The sequence below is a fragment of the Somniosus microcephalus genome, chromosome 20, assembly GCF_052327205.1.
Source record: "Somniosus microcephalus isolate GS21.2 chromosome 20, FLI_Smic_1.0, whole genome shotgun sequence".
Classification (NCBI taxonomy): domain Eukaryota; kingdom Metazoa; phylum Chordata; class Chondrichthyes; order Squaliformes; family Somniosidae; genus Somniosus; species Somniosus microcephalus.
In genome coordinates, this window is record NC_141006.1 from 9348488 (window position 1) to 9367002 (window position 18515).

Genomic DNA, 18515 nt, shown 5'->3' on the forward strand with positions numbered 1-18515 from the left:
GACCAATACTCTGGAGCTATGGCTGCTGGCCTTATCTCTGGAGCTATGGCCACTGACCACACTCTGGAGCTATGGCCACTGACCCACACGCTAGAGCTCTGGCCACTGACCACTCACTGGAGCTATGGCCACTGACCACACTCTGGAGCTATGGCCGCTGACCAACACTCTGGAGCTATGGCCACTGACCACAACTAGACCTATGGCCACTGACCAATACACTGGAGCTATGGCCACTGATCACACTCTAGAGCTATGGCCACTGACCACACTCTGGAGCTATGGCCACTGACCCACACTCTAGAGCTCTGGCCACTGACCACACACTGGAGCTATGGCCACTGACCACACTCTGGAGCTATGGCCACTGACCAACACTCTGGAGCTATGGCCACTGACCACACTCTGGAGCTATGGCCACTGACACACACTCTGGAGCTATGGCCACTGACCGCCCTCTGGAACGATGGCAACTGACCGATATTCTGGAGCTATGGCCACTGACCAACACTCTTGAACTATGGTCACGGACCCACACTCTGGAGCTATGGCCACTGACCTGCACTCCAAAGACCACACTCTCGAGATATGGCCACTGACCCATACTTTGGAGCTATTGCCACTGACCCACACTTTGGAGTTATGGCCACTGACCACACTCTGGAGCTATGGCCATGGACCCACTCTCTGGAGCTATGTCCACTAACCAACACTCTGGAGCTATGGCCACAGACCAACACTGTGATGCTATGGCCACTGAACCACACTCTGGAGCTATGGCCACCGACCCACACTCTGGAGCTATGGCCACTGACCCATACTCTGGAGCTATGGCCACAGACCAAAGCTCTGGAGTTATGGCCACTGACCAACACTCTGGAGCTATGGCCAATGACCACACTCTGGAGCTCTGGCCCCTGACCAGACACTGGAGCTATGGCCACTGACCAACACTCTGATGCTATGGCCACAGACCAACACACTGGAGCAATGGCCACTGACCAGCACTCTGATGCTATGGTACTGACCACAACTAGACCTATGTCCACTGACCAATATTCTGGAGCTATGGCCACTGACCACCCTCCAGAGCTATGGCCACTGACCAACACTCTGGAGCTCTGGCCACAGACCAACACTCTGGAGCTATGGCCACTGACCAACACTCTGGAGCTATGGCCACTGACTCACACTCTGGAGCTATGGCCACTTACCGCCCTCTGGAGCAATGGCAACTGACCGATATTCTGGAGCAATGGCCACAGACCAACACTGTGATGCTATGGCCACTGACCCGCACTCTGGAGCCATGGCCACTGACCCGCACTCTGGAGGTATGGCCACTGACCCACACTCTGGAGCTATGGCCACTGACCCGCACTCTGGAGCTATGGCCACTGACCCGCACTCTGGAGGTATGGCCACTGACCCACACTCTGGAGCTATGGCAACAGACCAAAGCTCTGGAGTTATGGCCACTGACCAACCCTCTTGAACTATGGCAACTGACCCATACTCTGGAGCTCTAGCCACTGACCACAATCTGGAGCTATGGCCATTACCAACACTCATGAGTATGGCCACTGACCACACACTTGAGCTATGGCCACTGACCCACACCCTGGAGCTATGGCCACTGACCAATACTCTGGAACTATGGCCACTGACCAACACTCTGGAGTCATGGCCACAGACCAACACTGTGATGCTATGGCCACTGACCCACACTCTGGAGCTTTGGCCACTGACCTGCACTCTGGAGCTATGGCCACTGACCACACTCTGGAGCTATGGCCGCTGACCCACACCCTGGAGCTATGGCCACTGACTCACACTCTGGAGCTATGGCCACTGACCGCCCTCTGGAACAATGGCAACTGACCGATATTCTGGAGCTATGGCCACTGACCAACACTCTTGAACTATGGTCACGGACCCACACTCTGGAGCTATGGCCACTGACCAACACTCTGGAGCTATGGCCACTGACCAACACTCTGGAGCTTTGGTCACTGACCCACGCACTGGAGCTATGGCCACTGACCTACACTCCAAAGACCACACTCTCGTGATATGGCCACTGACCCATACTTTGGAGCTATTGCCACTGACCCACACTTTGGAGTTATGGCCACTGACCACACTCTGGAGCTATGGCCATGGACCCACTCTCTGGAGCTATGGTCACTAACCAACACTCTGGAGCTATGGCCACAGACCAACACTGTGATGCTATGGCCACTGAACCACACTCTGGAGCTATGGCCACTGACCCACACTCTGGAGCTATGGCCACTGACCCATACTCTGGAGCTATGGCCACAGACCAAAGCTCTGGAGTTATGGCCACTGACCAACACTCTGGAGCTATGGCCACTGACCACACTCTGGAGCTATGGCCACTGACCCACTCTCTGGAGCTATGGCCACTGACCGGCCTCTGGAACAATGGCAACTGACCAATATTCTGGAGCTATGGCCACTGACCAACACTCTTGAACTATGGTCACTGACCCACACTCTGGAGCTATGGCCACTGACCAACACTCTGGAGCTATGGCCAGTGACCAACACTCTGGAGCTTTGGTCACTGACCCACACACTGGAACTATGGCCACTGAACTGCACTTCAAAGGCCACACTCTCGAGATATTGCCACTGACCCAACTTTGGAGCTATGGCCACTGACCCACACTCTGGAGCTATGGCCACTGACCACACTCTGGAGCTATGGCCATGGACCCACTCTCTGGTGCTATGGCCACTGACCAATCCTCTGGAGCTATGGCCACTGACCAATCCTCTGGAGCTATGGCCACTGACCAATCCTCTGGAGCTATGGCCACTGACCAATCCTCTGGAGCTATGGCCACTAACCCACTCTCTGGAGCTATGGCCGCTGACCAATACTCTGGAGCTGTGGCCACTGACCACTACTCTGGTGCTATGGCCACAGACCAACACTCTGATGCGATGGCCACTGACCAACACTCTGGAGCTATGGCCACTGACCACAACTAGACCTATGGCCACTGACCAATACTCTGGAGCTATGGCCGCTGGCCTTTTCTCTGGAGCTATGGCCACTGACCGCACTCTGGAGCTATGGCCACTGACCCACACGCTAGAGATCTGGCCACTGACCACTCACTGGAGCTATGGCCACTGACCACACTCTGGAGCTATGGCCGCTGACCAACACTCTGGAGCTATGGCCACTGACCACAATTGGACCTATGGCCACTGACCAATACACTGGAGCTATGGCCACTTATCACACTCTAGAGCTATGGCCACTGACCACACTCTGGAGCTATGGCCACTGACTCACACTCTGGAGCTATGGCCACTGACCGCCCTCTGGAACAATGGCAACTGACCGATATTCTGGAGCTATGGCCACTGACCAACACTCTTGAACTATGGTCACGGACCCACACTCTGGAGCTATGGCCACTGACCAACACTCTGGAGCTATGGCCACTGACCAACACTCTGGAGCTTTGGTCACTGACCCACGCACTGGAGCTATGGCCACTGACCTACACTCCAAAGACCACACTCTCGTGATATGGCCACTGACCCATACTTTGGAGCTATTGCCACTGACCCACACTTTGGAGTTATGGCCACTGACCACACTCTGGAGCTATGGCCATGGACCCACTCTCTGGAGCTATGGTCACTAACCAACACTCTGGAGCTATGGCCACAGACCAACACTGTGATGCTATGGCCACTGAACCACACTCTGGAGCTATGGCCACTGACCCACACTCTGGAGCTATGGCCACTGACCCATACTCTGGAGCTATGGCCACAGACCAAAGCTCTGGAGTTATGGCCACTGACCAACACTCTGGAGCTATGGCCACTGACCACACTCTGGAGCTATGGCCACTGACCCACTCTCTGGAGCTATGGCCACTGACCGGCCTCTGGAACAATGGCAACTGACCAATATTCTGGAGCTATGGCCACTGACCAACACTCTTGAACTATGGTCACTGACCCACACTCTGGAGCTATGGCCACTGACCAACACTCTGGAGCTATGGCCAGTGACCAACAATCTGGAGCTTTGGTCACTGACCCACACACTGGAACTATGGCCACTGAACTGCACTTCAAAGGCCACACTCTCGAGATATTGCCACTGACCCAACTTTGGAGCTATGGCCACTGACCCACACTCTGGAGCTATGGCCACTGACCACACTCTGGAGCTATGGCCATGGACCCACTCTCTGGTGCTATGGCCACTGACCAATCCTCTGGAGCTATGGCCACTGACCAATCCTCTGGAGCTATGGCCACTGACCAATCCTCTGGAGCTATGGCCACTGACCAATCCTCTGGAGCTATGGCCACTAACCCACTCTCTGGAGCTATGGCCGCTGACCAATACTCTGGAGCTGTGGCCACTGACCACTACTCTGGTGCTATGGCCACAGACCAACACTCTGATGCGATGGCCACTGACCAACACTCTGGAGCTATGGCCACTGACCACAACTAGACCTATGGCCACTGACCAATACTCTGGAGCTATGGCCGCTGGCCTTTTCTCTGGAGCTATGGCCACTGACCGCACTCTGGAGCTATGGCCACTGACCAACACTCTGGAGCTATGGCCACTGACCACAATTGGACCTATGGCCACTGACCAATACACTGGAGCTATGGCCACTTATCACACTCTAGAGCTATGGCCACTGACCACACTCTGGAGCTATGGCCACTGACCCACACTCTAGAGCTCTGGCCACTGACCACACACTGGAGCTATGGCCACTGACCACACTCTGGAGCTATGGCCGCTGACCAACACTCTGGAGCTATGGCCACTGACCACACTCTGGAGCTATGGCCACTGACCACCCTCTGGAACAATGGCAACTGACCGATATTCTGGAGCTATGGCCACTGACCAACACTCTTGAACTATGGTCACGGACCCACACTCTGGAGCTATGGCCACTGACCAACACTCTGGAGCTATGGCCACTGACCAACACGCTGGAGCTTTGGGCACTGACCCACGCACTGGAGCTATGGCCACTGACCTGCACTCCAAAGACCACACTCTCGAGATAAGACCACTGACCCATACTTTGGAGCTATTGCCACTGACCCACACGCTGGAGTTATGGCCACTGACCACACTCTGGAGCTATGGCCACTAACCCACTCTCTGGAGCTATGGCCTCTGACCAATACTCTGGAGCTATGGCCACTGACCAACACTCTAATGCTATGGCCACTGACCAACACTCTGGAGCTATGGCCACTGACCACATCTAGACCTATGTCCACTGACCAATACACTGGAGCTATGGCCACTGACCACACCCTAAAGCTATGGCCACTGACCCACTCTAGACCTATGGCCACTGACCAATACACTGGAGCTATAGCCGCTGGCCTTATCTCTGGAGCTATGGCCACTGACCACACTCTGGAGCTATGGCCACTGACCCACACGCTAGAGCTCTGGCCACTGACCACACACTGGAGCTATGGCCACTGACCACACTCTCGAGCTATGGCCACTGACCAACAATCTGGAGCGATGGCCACTGACCACAACTAGACCTATGGCCACTGACCAATACACTGGAGCTATGGCCACTGATCACACTCTAGAGCTATGGCCACTGACCCACACTAGACCTATGGCCACTGACCAATACTCTGGAGCTATGGCCACTGATCAAGACTCTGGAGCTCTGGCCACGGACCAGCAATCTGGAGCTATGGCCACTGACCACACTCTGGAGCTATGGCCACTGACCACACTCTGGACCTATGGCCACTGACACACATGCTGGAGCTATGGCCACTGACCACAATCTGGAGCTATGGCCACTGACCCATACACTGGAGCTATGGCCACTGACCCATACTCTGGAGCTATGGCCACTGACCACACTCTGGAGCTATGGCCACTGACCAACACTCTGGAGCTATGGCCACTGACCAATACTCGAGCTCTGGCCACGGACCAACACACTGGAGCTTTGGCCACTGACCAACACTCTGGAGCTCTGGCCACGGACCAACACTCTGGTGCTATGGCCACTGACCACACTCTGGAGCTATGGCCACTGACCACACTCTGGAGCTATGGCCATGGACCCACTCTCTGGTGCTATGGCCACTGACCAATCTTCTGGAGCTATGGCCACTGACCAATACTCTGGAGGTATGGCCACTAACCCACTCTCTGGAGCTATCGCCGCTGACCAATACTCTGGAGCTGTGGCCATTGAGCACTACTCTGGAGCTCTGGCCACAGACCAAGACACTGAAGCTTTGGCCACTGACCAACACTCTGGAGCTCTGGCCACGGACCAACACTCTGGAGCTATGGCCACTGACCACACTCTGGAGCTATGGCCACTGACCACACTCTGGAGCTATGGCCATGGACCCACTCTCTGGTGCTATGTTCTCTGACCAATATTCTGGAGCTATAGCCACTGACCAATACTCTGGAGCTATGGCCACTAACCCACTCTCTGGAGCTATCGCCGCTGACCAATACTCTGGAGCTGTGGCCATTGACCACTGCTCTGGAGCTATGGCCACTGACCAACACTCTGATGCGATGGCCACTGACCAACACCCTGGCGCTATGGCCACTGACCACACTCTAGAGCTATGGCCACTGACCCACACTAGACCTATGGCCACTGACCAATACTCTGGAGCTATGGCTGCTGGCCTTATCTCTGGAGCTATGGCCACTGACCACACTCTGGAGCTATGGCCACTGACCCACACGCTAGAGCTCTGGCCACTGACCACTCACTGGAGCTATGGCCACTGACCACACTCTGGAGCTATGGCCGCTGACCAACACTCTGGAGCTATGGCCACTGACCACAACTAGACCTATGGCCACTGACCAATACACTGGAGCTATGGCCACTGATCACACTCTAGAGCTATGGCCACTGACCACACTCTGGAGCTATGGCCACTGACCCACACTCTAGAGCTCTGGCCACTGACCACACACTGGAGCTATGGCCACTGACCACACTCTGGAGCTATGGCCACTGACCAACACTCTGGAGCTATGGCCACTGACCACACTCTGGAGCTATGGCCACTGACACACACTCTGGAGCTATGGCCACTGACCGCCCTCTGGAACGATGGCAACTGACCGATATTCTGGAGCTATGGCCACTGACCAACACTCTTGAACTATGGTCACGGACCCACACTCTGGAGCTATGGCCACTGACCTGCACTCCAAAGACCACACTCTCGAGATATGGCCACTGACCCATACTTTGGAGCTATTGCCACTGACCCACACTTTGGAGTTATGGCCACTGACCACACTCTGGAGCTATGGCCATGGACCCACTCTCTGGAGCTATGTCCACTAACCAACACTCTGGAGCTATGGCCACAGACCAACACTGTGATGCTATGGCCACTGAACCACACTCTGGAGCTATGGCCACCGACCCACACTCTGGAGCTATGGCCACTGACCCATACTCTGGAGCTATGGCCACAGACCAAAGCTCTGGAGTTATGGCCACTGACCAACACTCTGGAGCTATGGCCAATGACCACACTCTGGAGCTCTGGCCCCTGACCAGACACTGGAGCTATGGCCACTGACCAACACTCTGATGCTATGGCCACAGACCAACACACTGGAGCAATGGCCACTGACCAGCACTCTGATGCTATGGTACTGACCACAACTAGACCTATGTCCACTGACCAATATTCTGGAGCTATGGCCACTGACCACCCTCCAGAGCTATGGCCACTGACCAACACTCTGGAGCTCTGGCCACAGACCAACACTCTGGAGCTATGGCCACTGACCAACACTCTGGAGCTATGGCCACTGACTCACACTCTGGAGCTATGGCCACTTACCGCCCTCTGGAGCAATGGCAACTGACCGATATTCTGGAGCAATGGCCACAGACCAACACTGTGATGCTATGGCCACTGACCCGCACTCTGGAGCCATGGCCACTGACCCGCACTCTGGAGGTATGGCCACTGACCCACACTCTGGAGCTATGGCCACTGACCCGCACTCTGGAGCTATGGCCACTGACCCGCACTCTGGAGGTATGGCCACTGACCCACACTCTGGAGCTATGGCAACAGACCAAAGCTCTGGAGTTATGGCCACTGACCAACCCTCTTGAACTATGGCAACTGACCCATACTCTGGAGCTCTAGCCACTGACCACAATCTGGAGCTATGGCCATTACCAACACTCATGAGTATGGCCACTGACCACACACTTGAGCTATGGCCACTGACCCACACCCTGGAGCTATGGCCACTGACCAATACTCTGGAACTATGGCCACTGACCAACACTCTGGAGTCATGGCCACAGACCAACACTGTGATGCTATGGCCACTGACCCACACTCTGGAGCTTTGGCCACTGACCTGCACTCTGGAGCTATGGCCACTGACCACACTCTGGAGCTATGGCCGCTGACCCACACCCTGGAGCTATGGCCACTGACTCACACTCTGGAGCTATGGCCACTGACCGCCCTCTGGAACAATGGCAACTGACCGATATTCTGGAGCTATGGCCACTGACCAACACTCTTGAACTATGGTCACGGACCCACACTCTGGAGCTATGGCCACTGACCAACACTCTGGAGCTATGGCCACTGACCAACACTCTGGAGCTTTGGTCACTGACCCACGCACTGGAGCTATGGCCACTGACCTACACTCCAAAGACCACACTCTCGTGATATGGCCACTGACCCATACTTTGGAGCTATTGCCACTGACCCACACTTTGGAGTTATGGCCACTGACCACACTCTGGAGCTATGGCCATGGACCCACTCTCTGGAGCTATGGTCACTAACCAACACTCTGGAGCTATGGCCACAGACCAACACTGTGATGCTATGGCCACTGAACCACACTCTGGAGCTATGGCCACTGACCCACACTCTGGAGCTATGGCCACTGACCCATACTCTGGAGCTATGGCCACAGACCAAAGCTCTGGAGTTATGGCCACTGACCAACACTCTGGAGCTATGGCCACTGACCACACTCTGGAGCTATGGCCACTGACCCACTCTCTGGAGCTATGGCCACTGACCGGCCTCTGGAACAATGGCAACTGACCAATATTCTGGAGCTATGGCCACTGACCAACACTCTTGAACTATGGTCACTGACCCACACTCTGGAGCTATGGCCACTGACCAACACTCTGGAGCTATGGCCAGTGACCAACACTCTGGAGCTTTGGTCACTGACCCACACACTGGAACTATGGCCACTGAACTGCACTTCAAAGGCCACACTCTCGAGATATTGCCACTGACCCAACTTTGGAGCTATGGCCACTGACCCACACTCTGGAGCTATGGCCACTGACCACACTCTGGAGCTATGGCCATGGACCCACTCTCTGGTGCTATGGCCACTGACCAATCCTCTGGAGCTATGGCCACTGACCAATCCTCTGGAGCTATGGCCACTGACCAATCCTCTGGAGCTATGGCCACTGACCAATCCTCTGGAGCTATGGCCACTAACCCACTCTCTGGAGCTATGGCCGCTGACCAATACTCTGGAGCTGTGGCCACTGACCACTACTCTGGTGCTATGGCCACAGACCAACACTCTGATGCGATGGCCACTGACCAACACTCTGGAGCTATGGCCACTGACCACAACTAGACCTATGGCCACTGACCAATACTCTGGAGCTATGGCCGCTGGCCTTTTCTCTGGAGCTATGGCCACTGACCGCACTCTGGAGCTATGGCCACTGACCCACACGCTAGAGATCTGGCCACTGACCACTCACTGGAGCTATGGCCACTGACCACACTCTGGAGCTATGGCCGCTGACCAACACTCTGGAGCTATGGCCACTGACCACAATTGGACCTATGGCCACTGACCAATACACTGGAGCTATGGCCACTTATCACACTCTAGAGCTATGGCCACTGACCACACTCTGGAGCTATGGCCACTGACCCACACTCTAGAGCTCTGGCCACTGACCACACACTGGAGCTATGGCCACTGACCACACTCTGGAGCTATGGCCGCTGACCAACACTCTGGAGCTATGGCCACTGACCACACTCTGGAGCTATGGCCACTGACCACCCTCTGGAACAATGGCAACTGACCGATATTCTGGAGCTATGGCCACTGACCAACACTCTTGAACTATGGTCACGGACCCACACTCTGGAGCTATGGCCACTGACCAACACTCTGGAGCTATGGCCACTGACCAACACGCTGGAGCTTTGGGCACTGACCCACGCACTGGAGCTATGGCCACTGACCTGCACTCCAAAGACCACACTCTCGAGATAAGACCACTGACCCATACTTTGGAGCTATTGCCACTGACCCACACGCTGGAGTTATGGCCACTGACCACACTCTGGAGCTATGGCCACTAACCCACTCTCTGGAGCTATGGCCTCTGACCAATACTCTGGAGCTATGGCCACTGACCAACACTCTAATGCTATGGCCACTGACCAACACTCTGGAGCTATGGCCACTGACCACATCTAGACCTATGTCCACTGACCAATACACTGGAGCTATGGCCACTGACCACACCCTAAAGCTATGGCCACTGACCCACTCTAGACCTATGGCCACTGACCAATACACTGGAGCTATAGCCGCTGGCCTTATCTCTGGAGCTATGGCCACTGACCACACTCTGGAGCTATGGCCACTGACCCACACGCTAGAGCTCTGGCCACTGACCACACACTGGAGCTATGGCCACTGACCACACTCTCGAGCTATGGCCACTGACCAACAATCTGGAGCGATGGCCACTGACCACAACTAGACCTATGGCCACTGACCAATACACTGGAGCTATGGCCACTGATCACACTCTAGAGCTATGGCCACTGACCCACACTAGACCTATGGCCACTGACCAATACTCTGGAGCTATGGCCACTGATCAAGACTCTGGAGCTCTGGCCACGGACCAGCAATCTGGAGCTATGGCCACTGACCACACTCTGGAGCTATGGCCACTGACCACACTCTGGACCTATGGCCACTGACACACATGCTGGAGCTATGGCCACTGACCACAATCTGGAGCTATGGCCACTGACCCATACACTGGAGCTATGGCCACTGACCCATACTCTGGAGCTATGGCCACTGACCACACTCTGCAGCTATGGCCACTGACCAACACTCTGGAGCTATGGCCACTGACCAATACTCGAGCTCTGGCCACGGACCAACACACTGGAGCTTTGGCCACTGACCAACACTCTGGAGCTCTGGCCACGGACCAACACTCTGGTGCTATGGCCACTGACCACACTCTGGAGCTATGGCCACTGACCACACTCTGGAGCTATGGCCATGGACCCACTCTCTGGTGCTATGGCCACTGACCAATCTTCTGGAGCTATGGCCACTGACCAATACTCTGGAGGTATGGCCACTAACCCACTCTCTGGAGCTATCGCCGCTGACCAATACTCTGGAGCTGTGGCCATTGAGCACTACTCTGGAGCTCTGGCCACAGACCAAGACACTGAAGCTTTGGCCACTGACCAACACTCTGGAGCTCTGGCCACGGACCAACACTCTGGAGCTATGGCCACTGACCACACTCTGGAGCTATGGCCACTGACCACACTCTGGAGCTATGGCCATGGACCCACTCTCTGGTGCTATGTTCTCTGACCAATATTCTGGAGCTATAGCCACTGACCAATACTCTGGAGCTATGGCCACTAACCCACTCTCTGGAGCTATCGCCGCTGACCAATACTCTGGAGCTGTGGCCATTGACCACTGCTCTGGAGCTATGGCCACTGACCAACACTCTGATGCGATGGCCACTGACCAACACCCTGGCGCTATGGCCACTGACCACACTCTAGAGCTATGGCCACTGACCCACACTAGACCTATGGCCACTGACCAATACTCTGGAGCTATGGCTGCTGGCCTTATCTCTGGAGCTATGGCCACTGACCACACTCTGGAGCTATGGCCACTGACCCACACGCTAGAGCTCTGGCCACTGACCACTCACTGGAGCTATGGCCACTGACCACACTCTGGAGCTATGGCCGCTGACCAACACTCTGGAGCTATGGCCACTGACCACAACTAGACCTATGGCCACTGACCAATACACTGGAGCTATGGCCACTGATCACACTCTAGAGCTATGGCCACTGACCACACTCTGGAGCTATGGCCACTGACCCACACTCTAGAGCTCTGGCCACTGACCACACACTGGAGCTATGGCCACTGACCACACTCTGGAGCTATGGCCACTGACCAACACTCTGGAGCTATGGCCACTGACCACACTCTGGAGCTATGGCCACTGACACACACTCTGGAGCTATGGCCACTGACCGCCCTCTGGAACGATGGCAACTGACCGATATTCTGGAGCTATGGCCACTGACCAACACTCTTGAACTATGGTCACGGACCCACACTCTGGAGCTATGGCCACTGACCAACACTCTGGAGCTATGGCCACTGACCAACAGTCTGGAGCTTTGGTCACTGACCCACGCACTGGAGCTATGGCCACTGACCTGCACTCCAAAGACCACACTCTCGAGATATGGCCACTGACCCATACTTTGGAGCAATTGCCACTGACCCACACTCTGGAGCTATGGCCACTGACCAACATTCTGCTGCTATGGCCACTGACCAACACTCTGGAGCTATGGCCACTGACCACAACTAGACCTATGTCCACTGACCAATTCACTGGAGCTATGGCCACTGACCACACTCTAGAACTATGGCCACTGACCCACACTAGACCTATGGCCACACGCTAGAGCTCTGACCACTGACCACACACTGGAGCTATGGCCACTGACCACCCTCTGGAGCTATGGCCACTGACCACAACTAGACCTATGGCCACTGACCAATACGCTGGAGCTATGGCCACTGACCAATACTCTGGAGCTCTGGCCACGGACCAACACTCTGGAGCTTTGGCCACTGACCAACACGCTGGAGCTCTGGCCACAGACCAACACTCTGGAGCTATGGCCACTGACCACACTCTGGAGCTATGGCCACTGACCACACTCTGGATCTATGGCCACTGACACACACGCTGGAGCTATGGCCACTGACCACACTCTGGAGCTATGGCCACTGACCACAATCTGGAGCTATGGCCACGGACCAACACTCTGGAGCTATGGCCACTGACCCATACTCTGGAGCTATGGCCACTGACCACACTCTGGAGCTATGGCCACTGACAAACACGCTGGAGCTATGGCCACTGACCAACACTCTGTAGCTATGGCCACTGACCCATACACTGGAGCTATGGCCACTGACCCATACTCTGGAGCTATGGCCACTGACCCATGCTCTGGAGCTCTGGCCACTGACCCACACTCTGGAGCTATGGCCACTGACCCATACTCTGGAGCTATGGCCACTGACCCACACTCTGGAGATGTGGCCACTGACCACACTCTGGAGCTATGGCCATGGACCCACACTCTGGACCTATGGCCACTGACGAACACTGTGATGCTATGGCCACTGACCCATACTTTGGAGCTATGGCCACTGACCACACTCTGGAGCTATGGCCACTGACCCACAATCTGGAGCTATGGCCACTGACCCACAATCTGGAGCTATGGCCACTGACCAACATTCTGGAGCTATGGCCACTGACCAACACTCTGGAGCTATGGCCACTGACCACACTCTGGAGCTATGGCCACTGACCCACACTCTGGAGCTATGGCCACTGACCCACAATCTGGAGCTATGGCCACTGACCAACATTCTGGAGCTATGGCCACTGACCAACACTCTGGAGCTCTGGCCACGGACCACTCTCTGGAGCTATGGCCACTGACCAACACTCTGGAGCTATGGCCACTGACCACACTCTGGAGCTATGGCCACTGACCGCCCTCTGGAACAATGGCAACTGACCGATATTCTGGAGCTATGGCCACTGACCAACACTCTTGAACTATGGTCACGGACCCACACTCTGGAGCTATGGCCACTGACCAACACTCTGGAGCTATGGCCACTGACCAACACTCTGGAGCTTTGGGCACTGACCCACGCACTGGAGCTAAGACCACTGACCTGCGCTCCAAAGACCACACTCTCGAGATATGGCCACTGACCCATACTTTGGAGCTATTGCCACTGACCCACTCTCTGGAGTTATGGCCACTGACCACACTCTGGAGATATGGCCATGGACCCACTCTCTGGTGCTATGGCCACTGACCAACACTCTGGCGCTATGGTCACTGATTAATACTCTGGAGCTATGGCCACTAACCCACTCTCTGGAGCTATGGCCACTGACCAATACTCTGGAGCTATGGCCACTGACCAACAGTCTAATGCTATGGCCACTGACCAACACTCTGGAGCTATGGCCACTGACCACATCTAGACCTATGTCCACTGACCAATACACTGGAGCTATGGCCACTGACCACACCCTAAAGCTATGGCCACTGACCCACTCTAGACCTATGGCCACTGACCAATACTCTGGAGCTATAGCCGCTGGCCTTATCTCTGGAGCTATGGCCACTGACCACACTCTGGAGCTATGGCCACTGACCCACACGCTAGAGCTCTGGCCACTGACCACACACTGGAGCTATGGCCACTGACCACACTCTCGAGCTATGGCCACTGACCAACAATCTGGAGCGATGGCCACTGACCACAACTAGACCTATGGCCACTGACCAATACACTGGAGCTATGGCCACTGATCACACTCTAGAGCTATGGCCACTGACCCACACTAGACCTATGGCCACTGACCAATACTCTGGAGCTATGGCCACTGATCAATACTCTGGAGCTCTGGCCATGGACCAGCACTCTGGAGCTATGGCCACTGACCGCACTCTGGAGCTATGGCCACTGACCACACTCTGGATCTATGGCCACTGACACACACGCTGGAGCTATGGCCACTGACCACAATCTGGAGCTATGGCCACTGACCAACACTCTGGAGCTATGGCCACTGACCCATACTCTGGAGACACGGCCACTGACCCATATTCTGGAGCTATGGCCACTGACCCACACTCTGGAGCTATGGCCACTGACACACACGCTGAAGCTATGGCCACTGACCAACACTCTGGAGCTATGGCCACTGACCCATACACTGGAGCTATGGCCACTGACCCATACTCTGGAGCTATGGCCACTGACCACACTCTGGAGCTATGGCCACTGACCAACACTCTGGAGCTATGGCCACTGACCAATACTCTGGAGCTCTGGCCACGGACCAACACACTGGAGCTTTGGCCACTGACCAACACTCTGGAGCTCTGGCCACAGACCAACACTCTGGAGCTATGGCCACTGACCACACTCTGGAGCTATGGCCACTGACCACACTCTGGAGCTATGGCCATGGACCCACTCTCTGGTGCTATGGCCACTGACCAATCTTCTGGAGCTATGGCCACTGACCAATACTCTGGAGGTATGGCCACTAACCCACTCTCTGGAGCTATCGCCGCTGACCAATACTCTGGAGCTGTGGCCATTGACCACTACTCTGGAGCTCTGGCCACAGACCAAGACACTGGAGCTTTGGCCACTGACCAACACTCTGGAGCTCTGGCCACGGACCAACACTCTGGAGCTGTGGCCACTGACCACACTCTGGAGCTATGGCCACTGACCAACACTCTGATGCGATGGCCACTGACCAACACTCTGGCGCTATGGCCACTGACCACAACTAGACCTATGGCCACTGACCAATACACTGGAGCTATGGCCACTGACCACACTCTAGAGCTATGGCCACTGACCCACACTAGACCTATGGCCACTGACCAATACTCTGGAGCTATGGCTGCTGGCCTTATCTCTGGAGCTATGGCCACTGACCACACTCTGGAGCTATGGCCACTGACCCACACGCTAGAGCTCTGGCCACTGGCCACTCACTGGAGCTATGGCCACTGACCACACTCTGGAGCTATGGCCACTGACCAACACTCTGGAGCTATGGCCACTGACCACAACTAGACCTATGGCCACTGACCAATACACTGGAGCTCTGGCCACTGATCACACTCTAGAGGTTTGGCCACTGACCACACTCTGGAGCTATGGCCACTGAGCCACACTCTAGAGCTCTGGCCACTGACCACACACTGGAGCTATGGCCACTGACCACACTCTGGAGCTATGGCCACTGACCAACACTCTGGAGCTATGGCTACTGACCAACAGTCTGGAGCTTTGGTCACTGACCCACGCACTGGAGCTATGGCCACTGACCCATACTCTGGAGCTATTGCCACTGACCCATGCTCTGGAGCTCTGGCCACTGACCCACACTCTGGAGCTATGGCCACTGACCCATACTCTGGAGCTATGGCCACTGACCCACACTCTGGAGCTGTGGCCACTGACCACACTCTGGAGCTATGGCCGTGGACCCACACTCTGGACCTATGGCCACTGACGAACACTGTGATGCTATGGCCACTGACCCATACTTTGGAGCTATGGCCACTGACCACACTCTGGAGCTATGGCCACTGACCCACAATCTGGAGCTATGGCCACTGACCAACATTCTGGAGCTATGGCCACTGACCAACACTCTGGAGCTATGGCCACTGACCACACTCTGGAGCTATGGCCACTGACCAACACTCTGGAGCTCTGGCCACGGACCAACACTCTGGAGCTATGGCCACTGACCACATTCTGGAGCTATGGCCACTGACCAACACTCTGGAGCTATGGCCACTGACCAACACTCTGGAGCTATGGCCACTGACCAACACTGGAGCTCTGGCCACTGACCAACACTCTGGAGCTCTGGCCACTGACCACATTCTGGAGCTATGGCCACTGACCACACGCTGGAGCTATGGCCACTGACCACACGCTGGAGTTATGGCCACTGACCACAATCTGGAGCTATGGCCACTGACCAACACTCTGGAGCTATGGCCACTGACCCACACTCTGGAGCTATGGCCACTGACCCATACACTGGAGCTATGGCCACTGAACCATACTCTGGAGCTATGGCCACTGACCCATACACTGGAGCTATGGCCACTGACCCACACTCTGGAGCTATGGCCACTGACGCACACTCTGGAGCTATGGCCACTGACCCATACTCTGGAGCTATGGGCACTGACCCACACTCTGGAGCTATGGCCACTGACCCACACTCTGGAGCTATGGCCACTGACCCACACTCTGGAGCTATGGCCACTGACCCACACTCTGGAGCTATGGCCACTAACCCACACTCTGGAGCTATGGCCACTGACCCACACTCTTCGAGCTATGGCCACTGACCCACACTCGGGAGCTATGGCCACTGACCAACACTCTGGAGATGTGGCCACTGACCAACACTCTGGAGCTATGGCCACTGACCAACACTCTGGAGCTATGGCCACTGACCACACTCTGCAGCAATAGTCACTGACCTCACTCTGGACCTATGGCCACTGACTCACACACTGGAGCTATGGCCACTGTCCCACACTCTGGAGCTATGGCCACTGGCCACAATCTGGAGCTATGGCCACTGACCAACACTCTGGAGCTATGGCCACTGACCCACACTCTGGAGCTATGGCCACTGACCCATACACTGGAGCTATGGCCACTGACCCATACTCTGGAGCTATGGCCACTGACCCATACACTGGAGCTATGGCCACTGACCCACACTCTGGAGCTATGGGCACTGACCCACACTCTGGAGCTTTGGCCACTGACCCACACTCTGGAGCTATGGCCACTGACCCACACTCTGGAGCTATGGCCACTGACCCACACTCTGGAGCTATGGCCACTAACCCACACTCTGGAGCTATGGCCACTGACCCACATTCGGGAGCTATGGCCACTGACCAACACTCTGGAGATGTGGCGCCTGACCAACACTCTGGAGCTATGGCCACTGACCAACACTCTGGAGCTATGGCCACTGACCACACTCTGCAGCAATAGTCACTGACCTCACTCTGGACCTATGGCCACTGACTCACACACTGGAGCTATGGCCACTGACCCACACTCTGGAGCTATGGCCACTGACCCACACTCTGGAGCTATGTCCACTGACCAACACTCTGGAGCTATGGCCACTGACCAACACTCTGGAGCTATGGCCACTGACCACACTCTGCAGCAATGGTCACTGACCTCACTCTGGACCTTTGGCCACTGACTCACACACTTGAGCTATGGCCATTGACACACACTCTGGAACTATGGCCGCTGACCAACATCTGGAGCTCTGGCCACTGACCCACACTCGGGAGCTATGGCCACTGACCGACACTCTGGAGCTATGGCCACTGACCGACTCTCTGGAGCTATTGCCACTGACCCACACACTGGAGCTATGGCGACTGACCACAATCTGGAGCTATTGCCACTGTCCAAAATCTGGAGC